Below are 21,621 nucleotides of genomic sequence, written 5' to 3' on the forward strand. Positions count from 1 at the left end.
TATAATACAACCAGTAATAAGATCACAGTGTATCATATATTTAATAACATAGACAAATAACAAAATAACAAAATAGGCAAAGTATAGTGGAGTGGTTCAGCATATAGGCTCTGGAGACAGACTGAGATCAGATTCTGGGTCTCCCTTTTTACTACCTATAACAACTGGGTGAATTTCTCAACCTTTCAGACTCAGCTTTCCTGAGCTATAAAATAAGGACAGTAGCAGTACTTATTTCATAGGGCTGTTGTGAGCATCCAATAAGAAATGTATTAATTGCTTACCATAGTGTCTACTTTAGCAAAGTTCAATGAATGTTAGATACTGTTGATACATTTAGCCTACCAGAAGGGCAGAATAACCAGAGGATTTATTAACAGATCTTTACAGATAGTCACCTACTTATGTCATAGCTATTATTCAACATTTAATAGGCTCCTCTACTGTGCTAGAGGTTGTGGGTCACACAAAAGAACGATTTGTGGAGATAAGCATTAGGAAATCAGAGACAAGTGGCAACGCTAAATAAAATACATTTGGAAACATAAAGTAGGAAGTGATGGTGGATCAGTCAGGAGTACAGCTTTCCAGGAGTTGTATTTTGAATCTGATATTAAACTGAGTAGTAGACATAACTTTGCCAAGGAGAAAGTTGAAGTTCTGTCATCCAGAAAATATTTGTGTGCAAAGAACAGAGAGGAGAAACAGTAAGACCTCTTTTCTGAGGTGTTAGGAATAGGTGATGTTGGGCTGAAGAAGGGAGAAATACTTGGTGGAGTATTTTATGAGCAGCATCTTTAGGACTCATGTTATATATTAGGTAGTAGGAAAAATAAGTTTCAATTCTATTTGGATTGGCTTAAACTATAAACCCTTAAGGTAAAATGTAACTGTACAGTATCCAATTTGGCAGATTATAGGAAAATGGTAATATTTTGGCAAAATAAACTTTTCATATTTTCCTTTTCATAATAAGTGTATAATTAATGAAGTACTTGACATTTCAAAGACTTAAGATTCATATTGAAAAACCAGTTGTGAAATTCCTGTAAGTCATTTGAGTTTATATTCTTCTTTTCCTTTATCTTTAGAAATGCCTCCTTTCCTACTGCTTCGATTGTAGTTTGAAGAAAAATTTATTTTATAGTTTGGCTGTAGTAATTGTTGTCCAAATTTTATATAACCTCCATATTCTCTTGACGACTCCCCAGATCAATAGAATCCACTAGATGGCGCCCAGATCTGCCGCTGTGTCTTGCCTCCGCCGGCGGCAGATCTGGGAACAGCTGTGGATTGTCTAAGAGTGGCTGGAGAGGTCAATACGATCCATGTGTAGCAGCTTCCTTAAGGTCTGCTCCAAAATGCTGTTAAGCCTGGTGCTCCTTCAAATTGTTACTGTAATGGAATCACCAAATATGGTCAACGATGGTGTGGTTTTGAGTATGAGAAAGCCTGCAATTTTGCCCTCTGAGACTTAGCCACAAGCAGGCAGACAGGCATGAGCTGTAGTCCACAGCCTGCTCACGGGCAAATAGCATGCTGGCGATTTAGAAGCTACTCCTTGATGCCAAAGTATTGATTTAGGCAACAACACTTCCATCTATGGGAAAGGGAAAAAGAGACAAGAAGAAGGTATCTAAATGGGAGAGATTATTTTAATATTAGCTTTCATGCAGGCAGTAATCCTCTCATTTCTGTCAGGCAGTTGAACACTCTGCTTGATATGCAAAATCGAGGATATATTCTGATGTAGATTTCAGAGAGTAGGAAATGAGGTTATTTTGTTTTTCTTTTGAAATAGCACTGGGCAGTTTCATTTATTTCACATACGAAATGCTGAAGGCTTTGTAAAATTATTTTATACTTTATTAATATTCTAAAAGGGACAGATCTCTTCTTTCCAATTCAAAGTAGTGGATAATGACTTTGGCAACATTTCCCTGCCTTTTTCAAGTTTATGGAAGCCCATTTCTCATCATTAGGCTGAAGATGCAGAATAGAAAGGATGAGCCTTATTCTGGAGCTTGTCACATCACATCAGTGTTGCTACTTAGGTGATTAAAAAGAAGCAGCGGGATCTTGGAGAAAACGTCTGACAAAAGGTAATGGAAACCCAGTAACGGATGAAAATCCTTGATAGATTAAGCATAACTGGCCCGGAAAACGCTCTCTACGAAGTACAGGTGTGCCTTTTAGCTCAAGAGCAAACATAAGACTCTATTCTGAGGCTCTTAAAAAACTTGACCTGCTCTGGCCCCACAAACTAAGGTTTATTTGAAGCTCCCTGAAGTTGATTAGACCCAGGAGGAGGTGTTTTTCTGCAGTTTAGTTTAGGAATTCAGTGGCAGCCAAGTGCTTAATGCAGCTGCTAGTTGGCAGGTTCAATGGTATGGAACTTCTTTCATTAAAAATCGGCAGGCTCCTTTTAATTTTGGTCAAAATAGATATTGTTATTTTTCAACTTCCTGTGGAATAAAACAGAATTATTTTCCTTTCTTGTACTTGCCCAGCACTCTTATACCCATTCCCATCCTCTTCTGTCATAACAATGGAAGGGTTCAGTAAGTATTCTTAAAACTCTCCCTAGGATTATAATTTTGCCTTAGGGGTATACAATAGTTCAGTATAATTTTTAGAAAAAACATAATTTCGGGTGTATGGAAATTGTGTAGTAGTCACAGAACCTTCTCTTAAAAATGTATTAGTTAATAATTTTTGTAGGCTAGAAGTAGACAAGGGGCATTATATTCAATTCTAGAAAGTATTTTGCCTGGTTGTTCAGTTTGTTTATTGTTTTGAAGGGGGAAAATTGATATACAGTTTAACCCAGAAGTAAAGTACTTTTTCTAAAATAAAACATTTATTTTTATTCATTAAAATATGGTATTTCAATATGCAACTAGGAAAATAATGATTTCTGGTACATTACTCGTGAAAAACCTGAAAGTGACAAAAATGATGGCTGAAAAGCAGATTATGGTTAACCATATAAATCTCTAGAAGTAATATACTTTTCACCTCTGGGTGACACTGTTCAACTGCTTCTTGTTTTTTATGATTGTTTGAAAACCTGATGCTTCCTGTAGATGTATTCTTAAAAGAATCTATTAAAGAGACATTTCCTCTATCTCTAGTTATCTGCTAAATAACTTTTTGGCACATGGATGTAAATTCAGTATGGTTGTGATTTGCCATTTTAATTACCAAATGATGACCAAATAACATTTAAGATTGTTTATATGGGCAGTTGGCCAGGTTAAAAGCCTGACTTCATCTCCCGGGGAAATGAATCTTGTACTTACCTTTTTGGTAGCTGTTTAACTAGAAAAAGCCATTGAAACACAAGGGAGTTTTGGTTTAAATTTGTTGCCATTTGTAGACATGATTTTAATTCTACACATATGTTTCCATAGAAATCAATTTTATAAAAGGGGAATAATAGGTAGACTTTGGAGGGATTAATCTATTAAAATAAAAATTTAAGACTCTAGCATTGTTAATTGAGATATTTTTCACTTAATTTTTAAAGCTTAACTGCTTCAGTAGTTCCATTAAAAAAGCCCTATAGGGCTTCCCTGGTGGCGCAGTGGTTGAGAGTGCGCCTGCCGATGCAGGGGACAGGGTTCGTGCAGCGGTCCGGGAAGATCCCACATGCCGCAGAGCGGCTGGGCCCGTGAGCCATGGCCGCTGACCCTGCGCGTTGGGAGCCTGTGCTCCGCAACGGGAGAGGCCACAACAATGAGAGGCCCGCGTACCGCAAAACAACAACAACAAAAAAAACCCTATAGAAATCTTTCTATATTTTTTCAGGAATCTTAATTCTTAAGTGATTATTTTAATAATTAAATATAATAACCATATTTGTAATTTTACTAAATGTATGAGTAAGCTTTTCTTTTTACAAACTAGGCAGAGAGTTAGTATTCTGTACCAAGAAACAAATGCACACGTTTGGTTGGTTTTTAAATCTCCAATTATTTATTTTAAACTTGGGGTTCATCTGAAATGCCAGAAGAAGGGGTTATAATGCCAAAGTTAATTTTGTTTTGTCATATACAAAGTAGTTAATCTAAAAATTATTGATTGATATTCTACCTCTTTTAACTCTTTTAGGACTCAATATTTAAAGCAAAACTAATTTATCTAGGTGTTCTACTGCACAAAATTAATTCTACTGGGACTGGTCCAGGCCAAGCCTCATTATGGAACAGTTCTTCTTGCTGAACTAGCCTAAGCCTGATTCTTACCGGGATACTTTTTCAAAATTATTCACAACACAGAACTTAACCCTTGAGATGCTGTAGAACTGACTTCAGTATTACGCTTATTAGGCCATTTGATGGTATCAGGGGTACATTAAAATGAAAGTATGTCTTACCCTTGTTGGCGCTGAGACTCTTACATTAGGCAACTGTATTTGTGTATATTGGAGGGATTTTTTAGTTTTGTGATTCATATACCAGGGCTGAGGTAGTCATTAAAAAACTTTTTTTCCCTTGTCTAGTATGTTTCACCATAAACATATTGCTGACCCTTTTTTCCTTTATACATAAATGATGAATTTACCTCTTTGCCTGGTTGGGTGTATAGTTGTTTAGATCACCCAGCATGTTTGATGGACTTTCTTTGCTCAAATGTCTGGCTGAATCAGTTGGTTATTTTGGTGTTTTGTACATACATAGAGCCCAGGAGTATTGCTGTTAAACATCAGTTTTTGCTACAGCTACAAAAGTAGTTCAGCATCATGTACGCTTTCCTTGTGTGTGTGTGTGTGTGTGTGTTTGTGTAGTTTTCTTTTAATATCTGTGCAAAATATTGGGGAATGGATTTTTTATTTATTTTATTTTTATACATTTTATTTGGAGTATAATTGCTTCACAATACTGTGCTCATTTCTGTTGTACAACAAAGTGAATCAGCCATATGCATATATATATCCCCATATCCCCTCCCTCTTGAGCCTCCCTCCCACCCTCCCTATCCCACCCCTCTAAGTTGGGAATGGACTTTTTAATGTCAATTTTTATGTTCACTTTTTGCCTGTTGTGTAGTGGCTCATGAGGATTTTCCACTGGAGAATCTCTTGCACTTTAAGGTTCTTTGCTCATTATGGGCGTCTCACCAAATTTTTTCATTAAAGTAGTTTTCCTTGTTCAAAGGGCCTCATTTTCTGTTAGAATGTTACTAATATGGCACTATGTATGTGTATGTGCATGTGTGTGTATATATATATATATATTTGTGGCTGGTAAAAATATTTATTTGGTGGTAGTGAGGAGGCACTGAGCCCCAATCTACCTGTGAGGTTTTCCACAGAGAATCATATGGTGCAAATTTGAGTACGGGTAGGTGTCTTTATGATGGAAAAGCAATAATTTAGTCTCTAGTTGGCTGCTTGATCTATATGCTAGTAAATCAACACCTTTCCCCCCACACCCAAGAACAGACAGATTTCCATTAAATTAGTAAATTGACTTGTTGCCTCAGTCTCACATAGATGTATACCAAGAGCAGGTGTTGCAGTTATGTTGTGAGATCTAATTCATCAATTTAAACTCATTTTATCTGAAATACAATAAAAATTCCTAAGTTTTCCTAATGTAAAAATAGCCTAAATCAATTATTCTAGGCTATCATTAAACCACACTAAAAAACAGGATTAATAAGTAAACCTTTAGGTAATTCAGTGGTGCTTAATAAGGATATCCCATTGGTTTACGTAAAATTAAATTGTAAAAATCACCAATAGAGATCCTATTGTTTAAAATAAAGTAAGCTTCTTAAAAAAGCTTTGTAAAAACATAGATTGGCCAGTGAATTCTCCGTCATATAAGAGACTTAATAGAAACCGCTGCCTTGTGAAACTGAATTCTCCATCTGTAATGTGCTTCTGTTATAAATCCATTATAAAAGGTATTTACTTAGGTAAACTGCTAAGGTAAACTGCTTAGATTACCACCCCCATGTTCTTATTAGCCTACTACATTCACTAAGAAAGAATAAAGCTCTATACTTTGTGGACATTTAATAAATGTTAATTTTTTAATTAACAGTTTAAGTATAATCTCCAAATAGATGCAGATCTATTTTCTTTCAAACCCTTTCTCAGTAAGTAACAGATTTATGGTTCTCCAAAGAAAATGTGCTTAGAGCTTGGAAGGGAACATTTTACAATTATTTTTCCCCTGCATCTTCCTTTTGCAGATATCACTAATCCCAATCAACAGTGAAGAGAAAACTGAAAAAAAAAGAACACCCCCCTGCCCAGTTTTCAATTTATTTTTTATTTCAGTTGGAAAATCCCCACTGAATGAGTTAAAAAAAATTTAAATGTATCCTGGGAACATGCCGTTCAGGATTTTGGAATGGGAACTTCAAACGAAGTTGGTAAAGGAGTCAAATGCGTAAGTGGAAACTCTGAGGAAACTGGCAGTGAGAGACTGGAAATCAGGCAGTCATTTACGTTTCACTCCACCACCCTCGGCAAGAGCGAGTACAAAGCAGGGAGCTGGCACGGCCTTGAGTCAGAAGTCTCAGGAACTGAGCTGAGAGAGATTCCCAGCATCTGTTTCCTCAACTATCACCCAGAGGATACTGGTGGTAAATCACAGGGAATAAAAATAGCCTTAGAAGTCTAGTTCCAAACAAATGAGACATGGTGGATATTTGATAGTGGTGTGGAGTCTCTTCTCTCAAAATTCTTCATTAGCTAATTAACAAATATATTTTTATTTTTACATTAATGAGTTATATTGCTTAAGCCATTCATCAAAATGTTGAGCAAAATCTTGATATTTTTATTGATCTGAATTGAACTATTACCGAAATGACACGGTACTTGATATTAAAATCTGAACCTTGTAGTTGTGTAAAGGTTGGTCTATAACCAATAATCACAGATGTTAAAGCTTTGCCTCAGACACAAAAAACATGTATTTCTGAAATTTTAAAAAACCCTGCAAGCTTCTTACCATAATGTCAATTGCCGGTAGACTGATAAGATCGCTCTGCATTTTGGCTGCAGGAAATTTTATGGCTAGACTCTTACAATTTAACACAACTTAAGATCCTTTAAGGCTGTATTTCACATATAAGGAAGTATTTCTCAGGTCTGGCTAGACTTGTAGTTTGATATTAAGTTATAGCTTCAGATTTTCAACAAAACAGCTTTAATAGATGAGATTAGCAAATGGTGAAAAGTTCAAAGCATTTAATGGAATTGATCTACTAAATTAGCATTGAAAATTTTTAGTGGCTATCTTAAATATACATTATTATCATGAAAGAATTAGTCCAATTAAGCCTTTACATTTGGAAGATGCCCAGTCTGACCTTGTTCTATTCAATGTGAAAAGTGAGAGGGTCTCTGGGCTTATTTAAATTTGGTGCTAAATCAATAGGTTTGGGGACCCTTTCACTGCTTTTTGGAAAGGAAAAGAAACCCAAAGGCTCTTTATGTTGACCAATGGGTCATTAGATGTTATATATTGCAAATAAAAACAATGGCCAAAAAATAGAAAAATATAACCTTCAATAAATAGGTCAGAAGAATCAACAAGGGTTGGGTTGTTTTCTCACTATTTCTCACTACAACTGTATATTACTGTGTATACTGAACACATTAGTTTCATTTTGAAACTGAAATAATTATATCATGTTTAATATCAGGTTTTATTTAGAACATTCTGAATTAATAAATAACCAGCTAATTAAAAAAGAATCGAAATCTATGCAAATGTATATAAAGAAATAATTATGGCATTTTCCAGAAATCTGCTTTCTATACATCCACAGTGTATTTTATATTCTATTGATATAGACCTCTATGACACCTTGAACATAAATATCATGAAAATAAAATTGAGTTTTGCATTTTCAGCTTAATTGTGCAAAGCTTCTGATGATGGCTGATTACTCATACTTATCATGAAATTGTGGGGTCCTGGCTCTGGAAGGGGCTTGCTTTCGAGAGGCCAGCTCCTTAATTCACAGGGGCTCATGTGTAGCCTTCATCACTGGAACCAAGGAGCTAGCTCTTTTGTGAAAGCGTTCAGCAAAATATATTTTAGTTTTGTTGTTGTTGCTGTTATTGTTATTATCCATTACAATATTTAATGGTTCATTTCCCTAATCGAGGTCTCAGACCCAGCCATTTTGGGACATTTCTAGTGGAAAAAGATATATCCTTTGTGTAAGATGTCTTTAGAATTTGAGAATTGTAACTAATATACCTCCGGCTTTCTCTTCCAGAAATTGAATAATTCAGTTCTATAAACTGAAAAATCCCATTTCATTTATCAACCCCCCAGCATTTCTAACTTCTCCCCTGAATGGTCAGCGAATTATTCATATCCATCTAAAATTACAGAACTCCAGGGGGGAGATTAGTGCTTTAGAGGGGTATACTGAGGAAGATGGGAAGATGATTTCATTTGTTCTTAAGGATTTATTGAAAGACTCCTCTTGCCAGAATCTGCTAGGTGCTGGGAATACAGCAAGGAAAAAACAAACTTGAGGGAGAGAACGACTTGCCAACAAATAATGGCAATACAATGTGCTACTGCTAATGTGAGTGTGTACAACGTGCACTTGTATGTCATAGTCTTAATTCCATATCCATTGTCAGAACAGTATTTTAAGCTGCTATTTCAGTGTCTATTGGTAGTCTGATTTCTATCCAAATACTTTATTTCCCACAATCCAGGTATACTTGCAGCACATTTTTCATACTAAGTTGAGGTCTGAATTTTGCTTCTGGATGTTTGTACAGTTTCATCTTCAATTGTTATTTTACCTTCTGAACACCCTTTTTCGCCTGCCCGTTGTTCAGTTTGTTGTTACAAAACATCATCTGTGATCTTCTACATTTAAATGTGTTGCTTATTGCTTGATAGCCAAAGCTGTAGTTAGCTAATGGACAGTTGTCTGCTCCTGGTCATATTTTCCCAGCCTGTCTTATAGGACAGGATCAAAAGCCTTCCTAAAGTCAAGCTAGGTTTCATCAATTTATTTCCTGTGACCTGCCAGGCCTGCCACTTTGCCATATAAGAAGATGGCTGTCTATTACCAAGACAGGACAAGTTCTTTGTGAAGTCATATTGGTTATTCATGATCAGATAATTGCAAAAACCCTCAAGAGTTCTGGTTATTTTGGTCCTTTTTTCAGTCTTTAGGCATCTACTCAGTTCTCTGATTGTTACAACCAAAGTAGAGACAATAATTTTGTCATTCAGTGTTGTCAGATGGAAAAAATCAGAGCAAGGGCTATCTGAGAAGTGGACAAGCTTTATTCATCCTGGTCACAATCTGTGACGTGTCCACATTAGCCTCTCATAGTCCAGCACTATTCATGGCATGATGCAAGCTTTTATTTGGTCACCATGGGCAGGTTTTCTACATTTATTGGTATGTAATACATAAGTCAGGTTTATTGTAGTAAAATAGGACATAACAGATAACAAATTGATAAACAAAACAAAACAACACACAAACCACCTGTAACACCCCTATCTAAAGATTAGGATTGTTAACATTTTGGTATACATATTTCTGAGTTGTATGTGTGGGTCTTTGTGTGTAAAATGCATATATTAAACATGCATACTATTTTGGAGCTTCCTTTTTTTCACTTAGAACTATATAGAGTTCATTATTATAAGGTAATTATATCAAATAACCATAGAAATTCAGCTTTTTAGTACCAAATCTCAATTGTGTGTTTTTTTCATTGTTTAATAATACTTCCCTAATTCCCTGAGTAAAAAGAAACCCCTCCTTCATACATACCTTTCTTGTGGCATTATCTCTTTTTAAATTTAAGTAGATCCCTCTTAGTAACTGTGGTCTCTTAGAGGAGGATCTGTACATGATTTATTCTTATGTTCCTTAAATTTTAGCTGCATAATAAATATTTAATAAATGAATAACTGAAATCTAGCAATGGGAATTGAAATCCTGAAACTTTGTGTTTTGATTCTTAGAGTTCTGCCTCTGCTTTTATTTGGTAATTCAGTTTACTCAGGGACAGAAGGAAAATAAAGCAATTTCTCACTTAGCTGGTATGAAGTATACTGCAGAAGGCAAGACCACATGGCTGAAAACAGTTTCTTAATATTAACCTTTTTGGATGAAGCTCTTTCTGATATACTACAAAGCTTTATTACTCTTTTTAACAAGTGAAACCTTAGAGTAAATGTTTAGAAAATACAAAAAAAGAAAAAACAACCAACCTATAATTCTACTACCCAGAAATAAACCTTATTATTATTTCAAGGTATGCCCTTCTAACTTTCTTTTCTGTGTATTCTTATGCATGTAAAATATCATTTTCACTTATATTTTTATTAAAATGGGGTCATAATGGTTTACTATTTATAACTTCTTTTCTTCACTAATGTAAACATCTTTACATGACAAATGTATGCCTAATAACCAATGTTGATGGTTGTATAGTATACTAGTATGGTGATATACCATAATTTATTTACTCTATCCTCCCCTAATTGGGTATTTAAGTTGCTATCTACTTTATACATTATACATTACAAACAACATTGTAACAAATAACCTGGTTCCTACATCTTTGGGCACTTGTCAAGGAAAGGTTTTAAATATCCTCTTTTAAACTACCAAAGGTTAGGTAAGCTTATAGTCCTTTTTCCTTTCATCTCAAAATAAAGATAAAATATAGCTTATTTAAATTTCATCAGTGTATAAGACAGCCTGAGATTTAAAAAATTATTATTGAACCAGGGCATGCTACCCTAATTTATGGTAATAGAATTATTTTCTGTCTCAAATTGATTCTAGAAGACTTGTTTGGCTACATTTGATCTTTTGTGGCATGCAAAGTGGCCTTCTTTCTCAGTCATATAAGAATCTAAATGTTCACATTTCCTGGAAGAAGTTGATACCTAGCTAAATCTTTGTGTAATTTTATAAAAGTATAGGTTTGTGGGGAGATTGGTTTCTGTGATCAGCTCAGTTCCCCAGTTTTCATTTGTGAGTGGGGACAGCAGGAATCACTCTTCTCATAGGATGGTGAGAGTAACACTAATGGGAACAGCAAAATCACCATAGCTGGCTATGAAAATGTGGGCAGTATTACAGCACTGCCTTCAGTTAGAAAATGTGATGCAAGTTGCATCCATACTTGTGGGAGTCTTCTGTTATGCTTTTTTTTTAAAATTTAATTTAATTATTTTTTTATACAGCAGCTTCTTATTAGTTATCTATTTTATACATATTAGTGTATATATGTCAATCCCAATCTCCCAATTCATCACACCACCACCCCACCCACTTTCCTCCCTTGGTGTCCATACATTTGTTCTCTACATCTGTGTCTCTATTTCTGCCTTGCAAACCGGTTCATCTGTACCACTTTTTCTAGATTCCACATACATGCATTAATATACGATATTTGCTTTTCTCTTTCTGACTTACTTCACTCAGTATGACAGTCTCTAGGTCCATCCACCCCACTACATATAACTCAATTTCATTTCTTTTTATGGCTGAGTAATATTCCATTGTATATATGTGCCACATCTTCTTTATCCATTCATCTGTTGATGGACACTTAGGTTGCGTCCATGTCCTGGCTATTGTAAATAGAGTTGGCAGGCAGATTCTTAACCACTGTGCCACCAGGGAAGCCCACATGACTCTTTTTGAATTATGATTTTCTCAGGGTATATGCCCAGTAGTGGGTTTGCTGGGTCATATGGTAGTTCTATTTTTAGTTTTTTAAGGAACCTTCATACTGTTCTCCATAGTGGCTATATCAGTTTACATTCCCACCAACAGTGCAAGGGGGTGCCCTTTTCTCCACACCCTCTCCAGCATTTACTGGTTGTAGATTTTTTGATGATGGCCATTCTGACTGGTTTGAGGTGATACCTCATTGTAGTTTTGATTTGCATTTCTCTAATGATTAGTGATGTTGAGCATCCTTTCATGTGTTTGTTGGCAACCTGTATATCTTCTTTGGAGAAATGTCTATTTAGGTCTTCTGCCCATTTTTGGATTGGTTTTTTTTTTTTTAATTTATTTATTTTTTATTTTATATTTATTTTTTTTTGCTGTGTTGGGTCTTCGTTTCTGTGTGAGGGCTCTCTCCAGTTGCGGCGAGTGGGGGCCACTATTCATCACGGTGCGCGGGCCTCTCACTATCGTGGCCTCTCTTGTTGCGGAGCACAGGCTCCAGACGCGCAGGCTCAGTAGTTGTGGCGCACGGGCTTAGTTGCTCCGCGGCATATGGGATCTTCCCGGACCAGGGCTCGAACCCATGCCCCCTGCATTAGCAGGCGGATTCTCAACCACTGCGCCACCAGGGAAGCCCGGGTTGTTTGTTTTTTTGATATTGAGCTGTGTGAGCTGCTCAAGGAGATTAATCCTTTATCAGTTGCTTCATTTGCAAATATTTTCTCCCATTCTGAGGGCTGTCTTTTCATCTTGTTTATGGTTTCCTTTGCTGTGCAAAAGCCTTTAAATTTCATTAGGTCCCATTGTTTAGTTTTGTTTTTATTTCCATTTCTCTAGGAGGTGGGTCAAAAAGGATCTTGCTGTGATTTATTTCATAGAGTGTTCTGCTTATGTTTTCCTCTAAGAGTTTTATAGTGTCTGGCCTTACATTTAGGTCTCTAATCCATTTTGAGTTTATTTTTGTGTATGGTGTTAGGGAGTGTTCTAATTTCATTCTTTTACATGTAGCTGTCCAGTTTTCCCAGCACCACTTATTGAAGAGGCTGTGTTTTCTCCATTGTATATCCTTGACTCCTTTGTCATAGATTAGTTGACCATAGGTGCATGGGTTTATCTCTGGGCTTTCTATCTTGTTCCATTGATTTATATTTCTGTTTTTGTGCCAGTACCATATTGTCTTGATTACTGTAGCTTTGTAGTAGAGTCTGAAGTCAGGGAGTCTGATTCTTCCACCTCCATTTTTTTCCCTCAAGATTGCTTTGGCTATTCAGGGTCTTTTGTGTCTCCATAAGAGTTTTAAGATTTTTTGTTCTAGTTATGTAAAAAATGCCATTGGTAATTTGATAGGGATTGCACTGAATCTGTAGATTGCTTTGGGTAGTATAGTCATTTTCACAGTATTGATTCTTCCAATCCATGAACATTGTATATCTCTCCATCTGTTTGTATCATCTTTGATTTCTTTCATCAGTGTCTTATAGATTTCTGAGTACAGGTCTTTTACCTCCTTAGGTAGGTTTATTCCTAGGTATTTTATTCTTTTTGTTGCAATGGTAAGTGGGATTGTTTCCTCAATTTCTCTTTCTGATCTTTCGTTGTTAGCGTAGAGGAATGCAAGAGATTTCTGTGCATTAATTTTGTATCCTGCAACTTTACCAAATTTATTGATTAGCTCTAGTAGTTTTCTGGTGGCATCTTTAGGATTATCTATATATAGTATCATGTCACTTGCAAACAGTGACAGTTTTACTTCTTCTTTTCCAATTTGTATTCCTTTTATTTCTTTTTCTTCTCTGATTGCCATGGCTAGGACTTCCAAAACTATGTTGAATAATAGTGGTGAGAGTGGACATCCTTGTTGCTGATCTTAGAGGAAATGCTTTCAGTTTTTCACTATTGATAATGATGTTTGCTGTGGGTTTGTCGTATATGGCCTTTATTATGTTGAGGTAGGTTCCCTCTATGCCCACTTTCTAGAGAGTTTTTATCATAAATGGGTGTTGAATTTTGTCAAAGGCTTTTTCTGCATCTAATGAGATGATCATATGGCTTTTATTCTTCAATTTGTTAATATGGTGTATCACATTGATTGATTGTTATTCTTGATAAAAGCACTTGCTTTTGCCTCAGCTGTTGCTTTAATGCTAAGCAATGTTTATAGGTAAGCTCGTGTTTATACCAGATCAAAACATTTACTAAATCAAAACACTTGCAAGAAGGAGGATGGCATAGTAGGGTCTCTGGGTATGGAGTAGGAAGATTAGGAATTCCAGCACATTTTGTGTTGTCATACTGACTAAGTCACATAGCCTTCCTGGCCTTAAAGTCTTAATCAATACTACAAAAAACTAATATTTATCAAGTGTTTACTAAATGTTAGATTCTTTCTTAGTTCCTCCCAAATCCCTAATGAGTATTTATATTATTTTATTTAATCCTCAGGAAATGAATGAGGTAAATGTCATTGTTACCCTATTTTACAGATGAGAATATTGAGCTTTAGGAGATAGTCTACTTGATCAACTTAACATAAAAGAAGGTGATGGAGTCAGAATTTGAATCCTGACCATCAGGTTCCAGAGTGTGAGTTCTTAACCACGACACTGGGTTGCCTGTCTCTTTTTTAAATAGAGGGGTAGAACTTCTCAGTCCCTTCTGTCTGTAACTCATATGAAGCTCTAACTTCAAGTATTTCTGTTAAAAGTGAAAAATGAACTGACTTTTGGATGGATTATATACACCCCCAAGCATCCACATAATCTGCCCTTTTAAACTTTTAATCCAGATGCTTTACCTTCTGTGTCTCCAGCCTCTGTGTTCTGACACTAGTCAGGTCCAGTGGGCTCTTTGGCCTCCACAAAGCAGGCAAAGCCTCTGCTTTATAGGTCTCATTGGGAAGACGTTCGTGCAGTAAGTGGTATTGGATTCGAATATATCTACCTTAGAAGGAGGCTACATGAACCTTGCTTGAGACTGTGATCTGATGGCTCCAGGGAGCCAGTGCATAAGAGGATGAACTGTGGTGTCGAAGAAGAAGCACGGGATGGGGGATGGTTGGCTGGGCTGTAATGCCAATGCTATGGCTCACTGGCTCTGTTGCCTGGGCAGGTCTTACCCAGTCTGTGCTCAGTTTCCTCTTAAATAAAACAAGGAGTTTGATATTGGTTGCTGGAACAATGATCTCTGTGGTCATTCCCAAATTTGGGGTGTCTTGGTCTCAGGTAGCCTGGGTCCCTAGGACTGGGAGTTTTGTTTGCTCTGAGTGACTACAGCCACAGTGGCTAAAGGAAAATCTTTGTCCTGAGGCTATGCTTTATATCATTGTGATGCTCAAGGGCAGGGCTAGGGGGTGGGTGGGTATTGACATTAATGCTGAGATTTTTTTTTTAAAGCTTATTTAGATATATTGGTACATTTTATTCTTTCTTAAATTCTTAAACTGGTCTTGTGTTTGTACAAGCAACACGCATTCCTGTGAACCTATTTATGTTTTGGAATTTCAGTAGAAAGAAATGCTGTCAGTTAATATTTGAGGTCGATAAGGCATTCTGATAAAAAGGAGTTACTTTTGTTCTTGATACGATTCTAGAGTAATTAAGAAACAAATACGGTTATGCTAATATAGTCATCAGGAAACTACCTATAAAGAAAATTCTTTTTTTTTTCTTTTGGCTGTGCCACACATCTCGTGGTATCTTAGTTCCCAGACCAGGGCTTGAACCAAGGTCCCAGCAGTGAAGGCGCTGAGTCCTGACCACTGGACCACCAGGGAATTCCCCAAAATTCTTGATATTTGGTTTCATAAAATATGATTCTTAGCTATTTGCCATATTCTTTACGTTTTCACTATTGGAGTTAAGATATTTACAAGCCTCAGAAAACAGTAACCTTTCTATAACAAAATGATAAATTGTTTAAAATATTTAAATTTTATTTAAATTTATTTAAATTATTAAAAACCAAACCACACTAGTGTAATATCTAACAATTCTGTTGACATACTCTCTTCTATGAGAAATTTGGAAAACAAATTTCCAAATAAGCAAGTGTTTGGAAAGCAAGTATTTCCTTACTTGCCTGTGTACAAATGGCTAATTAATCATTTGTTTTTGAACTGGTGTGGATCCAGAAATGCTTCTTAAGAGAAAATTCTGGCTCAGCCTGTAGGTTCTCCTTGATCCAACTCTGCATGTAGTGGACTGACCAGAATCTTGTTCAGACTCCTCAGTGTTTCCCAAAGATATCAATTTTACCATCAGCTCATTTGGTTGCTGATGCCTACAGATTCACTTCAACCACCAGTCAGGAATATTTGTGTTGCAGGTCACTGCCTAGGAGTACCTCTTGTTTAACGCTTATCAATTCTTATCAGTTTAAAGGGCGGGTTGGCAAACCTTTTCTATAAAGGGCGAGATAGAAAATATTTTGGCTTTGCCAGTCATATGCTCTCTGTTCCAGCTGTTTAACTCTGCTGTTGTGTAGTGCAGAAACAGCCATGGATAATATATAAGCAAATGAGTGTGCCTGTGTTCCAATAAAACTTCATTTATGGAGACTGAAATCTGAATTTCATATCATTTTCATGTGTTGCAAAACATTATTCCTCTTTTAAGTTTTTTTTCAACCATTAAAAAATGGAGAAATCTTTCTTACCTCATGGGCCATATGAAAACAGGTGGTGAAGTAGACTTCACCTGCAGGCTGTAGCTTGCTGAACTTTGATTTAGAAAATTGAAATTATGAAGAAATGTTTGAAAGACACAAGTGATCATTTGTGGATGAAAGCGTTCTAGGTTCTAGCCAGTGGCATGTGAGCAGAAGTGATGTATTGTTACTTCCGGGCTTGGCCCATAAAAACCTCTCATACATGATTCTCTGTGCTTTTTCTCTACGTGTTGAATATGGCAGGGCCTCAAGATGGAAGGAGCCTGGTTCTCATTTTGGATTTACATGAGTAACAAATAAACTTCTATTCCCAAATTTCCCAAATCTCAGTGTTCTGAGATTTTAAGTGTTTCTGTTTCAGCAATTTGTGTTATCTTAACTAATATGTCATTAATTCTAACAGATATTTTTGGTTTGATTCTTATACTAATTTGGACTCCCAAAGACTACGTGCTTGGATGAACTTTTTTTGGGGTCTCCTCCTCTCCTCTTCGTTTTCTCCTCACATCTAACTGGGTAATGATAGACTGGGTTACTTTCCATGTTCTAGGTGATGATAGTTTGGGGCCCATTAGCTTTCACTGAGAGCTGTTACAAGAAACAAGACACATGGCTTTACCACAGAGATGTTGGTGAGGGAACTGTCCCTAATTTGAAGCCCACCTGAGAAATTCCTTTGGCACTCAGGGCCAGGAAAAGCTTATCTTTCCCTGAGAAACTTGTATGTTTTCTTATCAACAAAGAGAATATCATTGAATGTGCCTGATTGTATTCCCTTTTCCCTTTTCCCTCTGGTTGCCAAGAAGCTCAGAGCCAAATTTTTGGCTCAACATTAATAACTTTGTGGAACCCTGTGGCCTACATATCTGCATTCTCAGTTTCCTCCTGGTCTTGACCTTCTATTCTGCTCTGTGTTTTCCTTGTTCCTGATTTTTTGGTTATTTATATTTTTCAGTTTTATTGCTTGTTTTCTTGTAAGCTTCCTCAGATCCTTTGTGGAACAAGGTGGGGTAAATAAAAAATGGCTTCAGCTTAATAATAGAATACAGCAAAAGCATTCCTTAATCACCAGTTTAGTCATCTGGGAACTAGAACTTCAAATTTACTTTTCAGGCTCCCTGCTGAGTCATTGTGTCTCATAGTTTGGTGAAGGGATGCTTTTGCAATTATTAAAGCTGTAGGCCTTCACATTTTTCCATTCTGCCATAAAGGAAAGAGAATGTCATTTTACCAAAAGTTCTTATTTACCATTTAAAATGTAGAAAGATGACAGATAACTTGACTGACAGATGATAGACTGGGAAAGGATATTTGCAGTGTTTAAAGGAAACAAATAATTAATATAAAGAATTATAATTTGCAGGCCTACTACAAATTAACATGAAAAAGATAAGAAACCCAACAGAGAAATGGTGAAAAGATATGAATAGGTTATTTTTGCAAGGGTATACTGGAAAATATAACAAGTATAATGTGAACACATGCTGAAACTTAACAGTGATCAGAGAACAGCAAATTTAAACAGGTTATCACTTTGCAAAATTAAAAGGTGGACAGTAACAAGCATGGGCAATGGAAACCCCCAAGTACTGTTGGTGGTAGTCTGGACTGTGTAGCCATTCCTGGAGAGCAACCTATCAGTATTTAGTTAAAGTTTGTAAATGTCTTATGACCTCTCCTAGGTATATATTCCAGATAAATTATGCCATAAGTCCAGTAGGGGATACACACAAAAAAGTTCCTCACAGTCTTGTTTGTGATAGCGGGATGTTTGAGGCATCCTATGTGTCCATCACAAAGGGAGTGAATGAATAAAATGTGGTAGTTGCAGATTTTGCAGTAGTTAGAAGATGTCTATATAGATTTACAGTAACATCCTATGATTTAAAAAAATGGTGTTCAGTGAAAACTGTATGAGAGAGTGATATCTTTAGCATAGTACTATTTATACGCATTTAAAATAGCCACAAAGAAAATAACATGACATAATTTAAAGGGATTCAGACAAATCAAGTTAATGTATCAAACCCATTGGAGTGTGTATGTATAGAGTAGAAAGGAGTAGGAGGGACAGATGATCATCTACCATGAACTCAAGTAACTGTACTGCAGTTAAAAAAAGAAGTATGTGTCTTCCTGGTAGGAAGTGGGCACTGCAGTGCTGCCTTTCTATATCCTAAGATATCCAAGTCTTCTATGAGAATTCACTGATGACAGCAGCACAGATTTTAAGAGTGCATTCAGATTCACCCTGATGCCCCATCCTGCTATTGAAGGGCATCCCCCAAATCTTCTATTTTGGGAGGAAGGGTTTGTATTCTTTCTTTTTCAGAACCATGACCCTGAGAGAGTCTCTCCTAGATCTGGTCAGGATCAAGGACCAGCCCTGGTTCCAAAACATCAGATGTGGGTGAACAAGCAGAGAGGAACTGAGCAGTTGGGGCTGAGTCACCAGACAGTGCCTGAACCAAGGGTAGCTGCAGCTGGGGATGAGATGAAGCAGACAGAGGGGGGAGGAGGGTGAAGGTACAGGCTAGAGTCCAAGCAGCTTGGTCATGATTTGAGGAGAGGGGTGTGAAGGGCTGGAGTAGGCAGAAGGGAGAACAGAGGAAGACTGAAAAACCTGACCGGGTTTCCTGCAATCCTTCCCTCAAGTCACAGATGGGCTTTTTTACTGACCCAGTTTCTCTTCCTGATGAGGCCAGTCACCACAAAGACCTTTTCAGAATTTAATGGTCTCTTTAAGCTGGTGGGCCTCAATCTCATTAGAATCATCTGGGAAGCTTTAAAAAAAAATAGAATGCCTGGTTCCACCCACCTAAGACCAATACAATGAGTCTCTAGGGGGTTGAGGTGGTTTAGGGTAGGTGGGCTTGGGCCCAGACATATGTGATTTCTTTAAAAGTTCACCGTGTGATTCTGACGCACAGTGAGGCTTAGAACCACTGCTTTAAGTGCTCTTACTCCAAGAAAACAGGATCATTCACACCTTTTGAAATTATTTTAAATTAGAGAATTTTGCAACCAGACAATACTCTGGAGTAGTGCGTGTGAATTGCCTGGGGACCTTGTTACAAGGCAGATCTTGGTTGAGGTGGCTGGAAGTGGGGCCTAAGCTGTGGTATTTCTCACAAGCACCCATGTGATTTGGGGGCTGCTGGCCCGAGGGGCACCTTGAGCACAGCAAAGCTTTAGATCTAACAGTAGTGGGATGGAGGGAGGGCTGACTCTGTCAGGCCCCAGGCTTAGTGCTTCACAGGCATTGAATGCTCGTAAGCCTGTGAGAGAAGTACTGTCTATATTTCCATTTCACAGATGAGAAAACTGAGGCCTAGGGCAGTTCAGCAACTTGCCCAGGATCTGTAATGCTGGTAAGTAGCAGAGCCAGAATTTGAATGTAGGCTGACCGTTTTCAGAGGTCGTGAGCTTAACTACAGTGTAATACAACGGCAATGGCAGGATGGGGCATCAGGGACTTGCCTTGAATCTGTGTTTGTATAACAAGTACATTGTATTTACAAGCTTGAATATTTGAGATGGTGCTGGAAGAGGGGGATAAAAATGGAGATTACAGACGGGCTAGAGAAGGTATGAACAAACCTGTAAATACATCTGTCTATGCACTCGGTTAGTAGTTGTCTACTACTTAAATAATGTGCTACACATGGAGAAAAAGGATAAGTCACATGAGTCCTTCCTCCCAGGATTTCACATTCATATATTTGAGTAGTAACCGTGCAATGTATTGTGCTTCAATAGAGTTCCAGTAAGCACAGGATGGAAAACATGTCAGAGAAGGATTCACATGGAAGCAAGCTACATGCATAGAATACAGAACAATGGTGTCAGAGGACAGGGATAAGATTTCAACGGTACTGAAAGGACAGCTCCCGGCAATGGGGGTGCAGTGTGTTTTTGTAGGAGGAGATCCAGAGTTTTACTGGAGACCCACTCTCAGGAAAAGCTCTAAAAGGTATTTCTAAAGGTGTCTAACTGACAAACACATCGAAAAATCTGGTTTCATATCTCTAAGTAATAGTAACAGTTTGCTATGACAGCAGAGAAAGATTATGTTGGTTATGGTTTGGTGTACTAGTAAGGATAGGCTAGTTGTGCTTGCAATAAAAATAATGCCAAATATCAGTGGCTAAAACAAGAGAGGTTTATTTCTTGCTCACCCTTCATGTCCAATGTAGATTGATGTGTCAGTGGGCGGGGCATTCTGCTCCATGTAGTCATCTCCTAGAGAGATGGCGATTTCACCATCTTGAGATGTGACCTGACAGTACAGTACTTCCTAAAGTGGAGAACGGCTGAATATTGGGGAATGTTACTAATGTCTGCTAAAGCCAGTCACTTCAGCTCCACCCATGTGACTTGGAAATAAAAGGGTTGTGCTTTTCATGCATAAAGAAAAAAATAACTTCATTACTATTAGTCATTATTCTTTTTTAATATTTTAATATGTGTAAGATTGTTGCCAACCAGCTTTTTACTTAAAAGAATTAGGAAGATCAGTCTTCATTAATATTAAAACTATTGTTTTTAATAGCTTCACTTTGAAATTAAACTATCAAGGCTATTACTTGATACAGCATGAATATGAATTCCAACCACCAACCAGTATGATGATTGTATGACAAAAACAATTATAACCGAATAAATGTGCCCCTGCTGAGCATCTAGGGATTATAAGAGCAACTTCCATTTTGAACCTACCCCAGTGAGCTGGTTTACTGTGTGGGACAGCAATACAAATGCAGGCATAGCACCACATTTTGAACACAAGATGTATTTGCTATTTTTTTTTAATTGCCCTTGAAAACTCTCACACACTATTACCCCATTCCTCCTCTGTGCTCAGGAAACATGGGAAAAATTTGAGGAGCAGAAAGGGTAGAATCTATGGAGGAAGAAAAAGGAGATGGATTTGTAGGACTGAAAATATGCTAGAGAAATAGTGGACTGCCCTATTTCTTCCTTCTCTCCTTGGTTGACACTTCAAGTGGTAAAGGAACCATTATTTCCCTGCCCTCTGGAGACTAGTTCTGCCCAATAGACCTTTCTGTGTCTGCTGTTAAATATGATGGCCACTAGACACAGATGGCTATTGAGCACTTGAAATGTGGCTAGTGCAATCGAGGAATGGAATTTTAAATTTTACTGAATATAAAAAACTTAAATAGCCTCGTGTATCTAGGTGATAGGGGAGAGAGAGGCTGTTTTTATTTCTGCTTTCTTGGTGTAGAT

The 21,621-nt window shown here is 37.2% G+C and overlaps 1 long non-coding RNA gene across 2 annotated transcripts in view; it reads left to right on the top strand.

Annotated features, from left to right (window-relative positions):
* The first annotated feature begins 1,509 nt into the window (after positions 1 to 1,509).
* The window catches only part of LOC113624822 (uncharacterized), a 64,043-nt gene continuing 43,931 nt past the window's right edge, over positions 1,510 to 21,621 (top strand). For both annotated transcript variants that reach the window (XR_003434472.1, XR_003434469.1), the window contains exons 1-2: positions 1,510 to 1,632; positions 1,983 to 2,102. This is a non-coding gene — a long non-coding RNA (uncharacterized LOC113624822). The remainder of the gene's footprint in view (positions 1,633 to 1,982; positions 2,103 to 21,621) is intronic.

The sequence above is a fragment of the Aethalodelphis obliquidens genome, unplaced genomic scaffold (assembly GCF_003676395.1).
Source record: "Aethalodelphis obliquidens isolate GAN/ISIS:26980383/991018 unplaced genomic scaffold, ASM367639v1 scaffold2, whole genome shotgun sequence".
Classification (NCBI taxonomy): domain Eukaryota; kingdom Metazoa; phylum Chordata; class Mammalia; order Artiodactyla; family Delphinidae; genus Aethalodelphis; species Aethalodelphis obliquidens.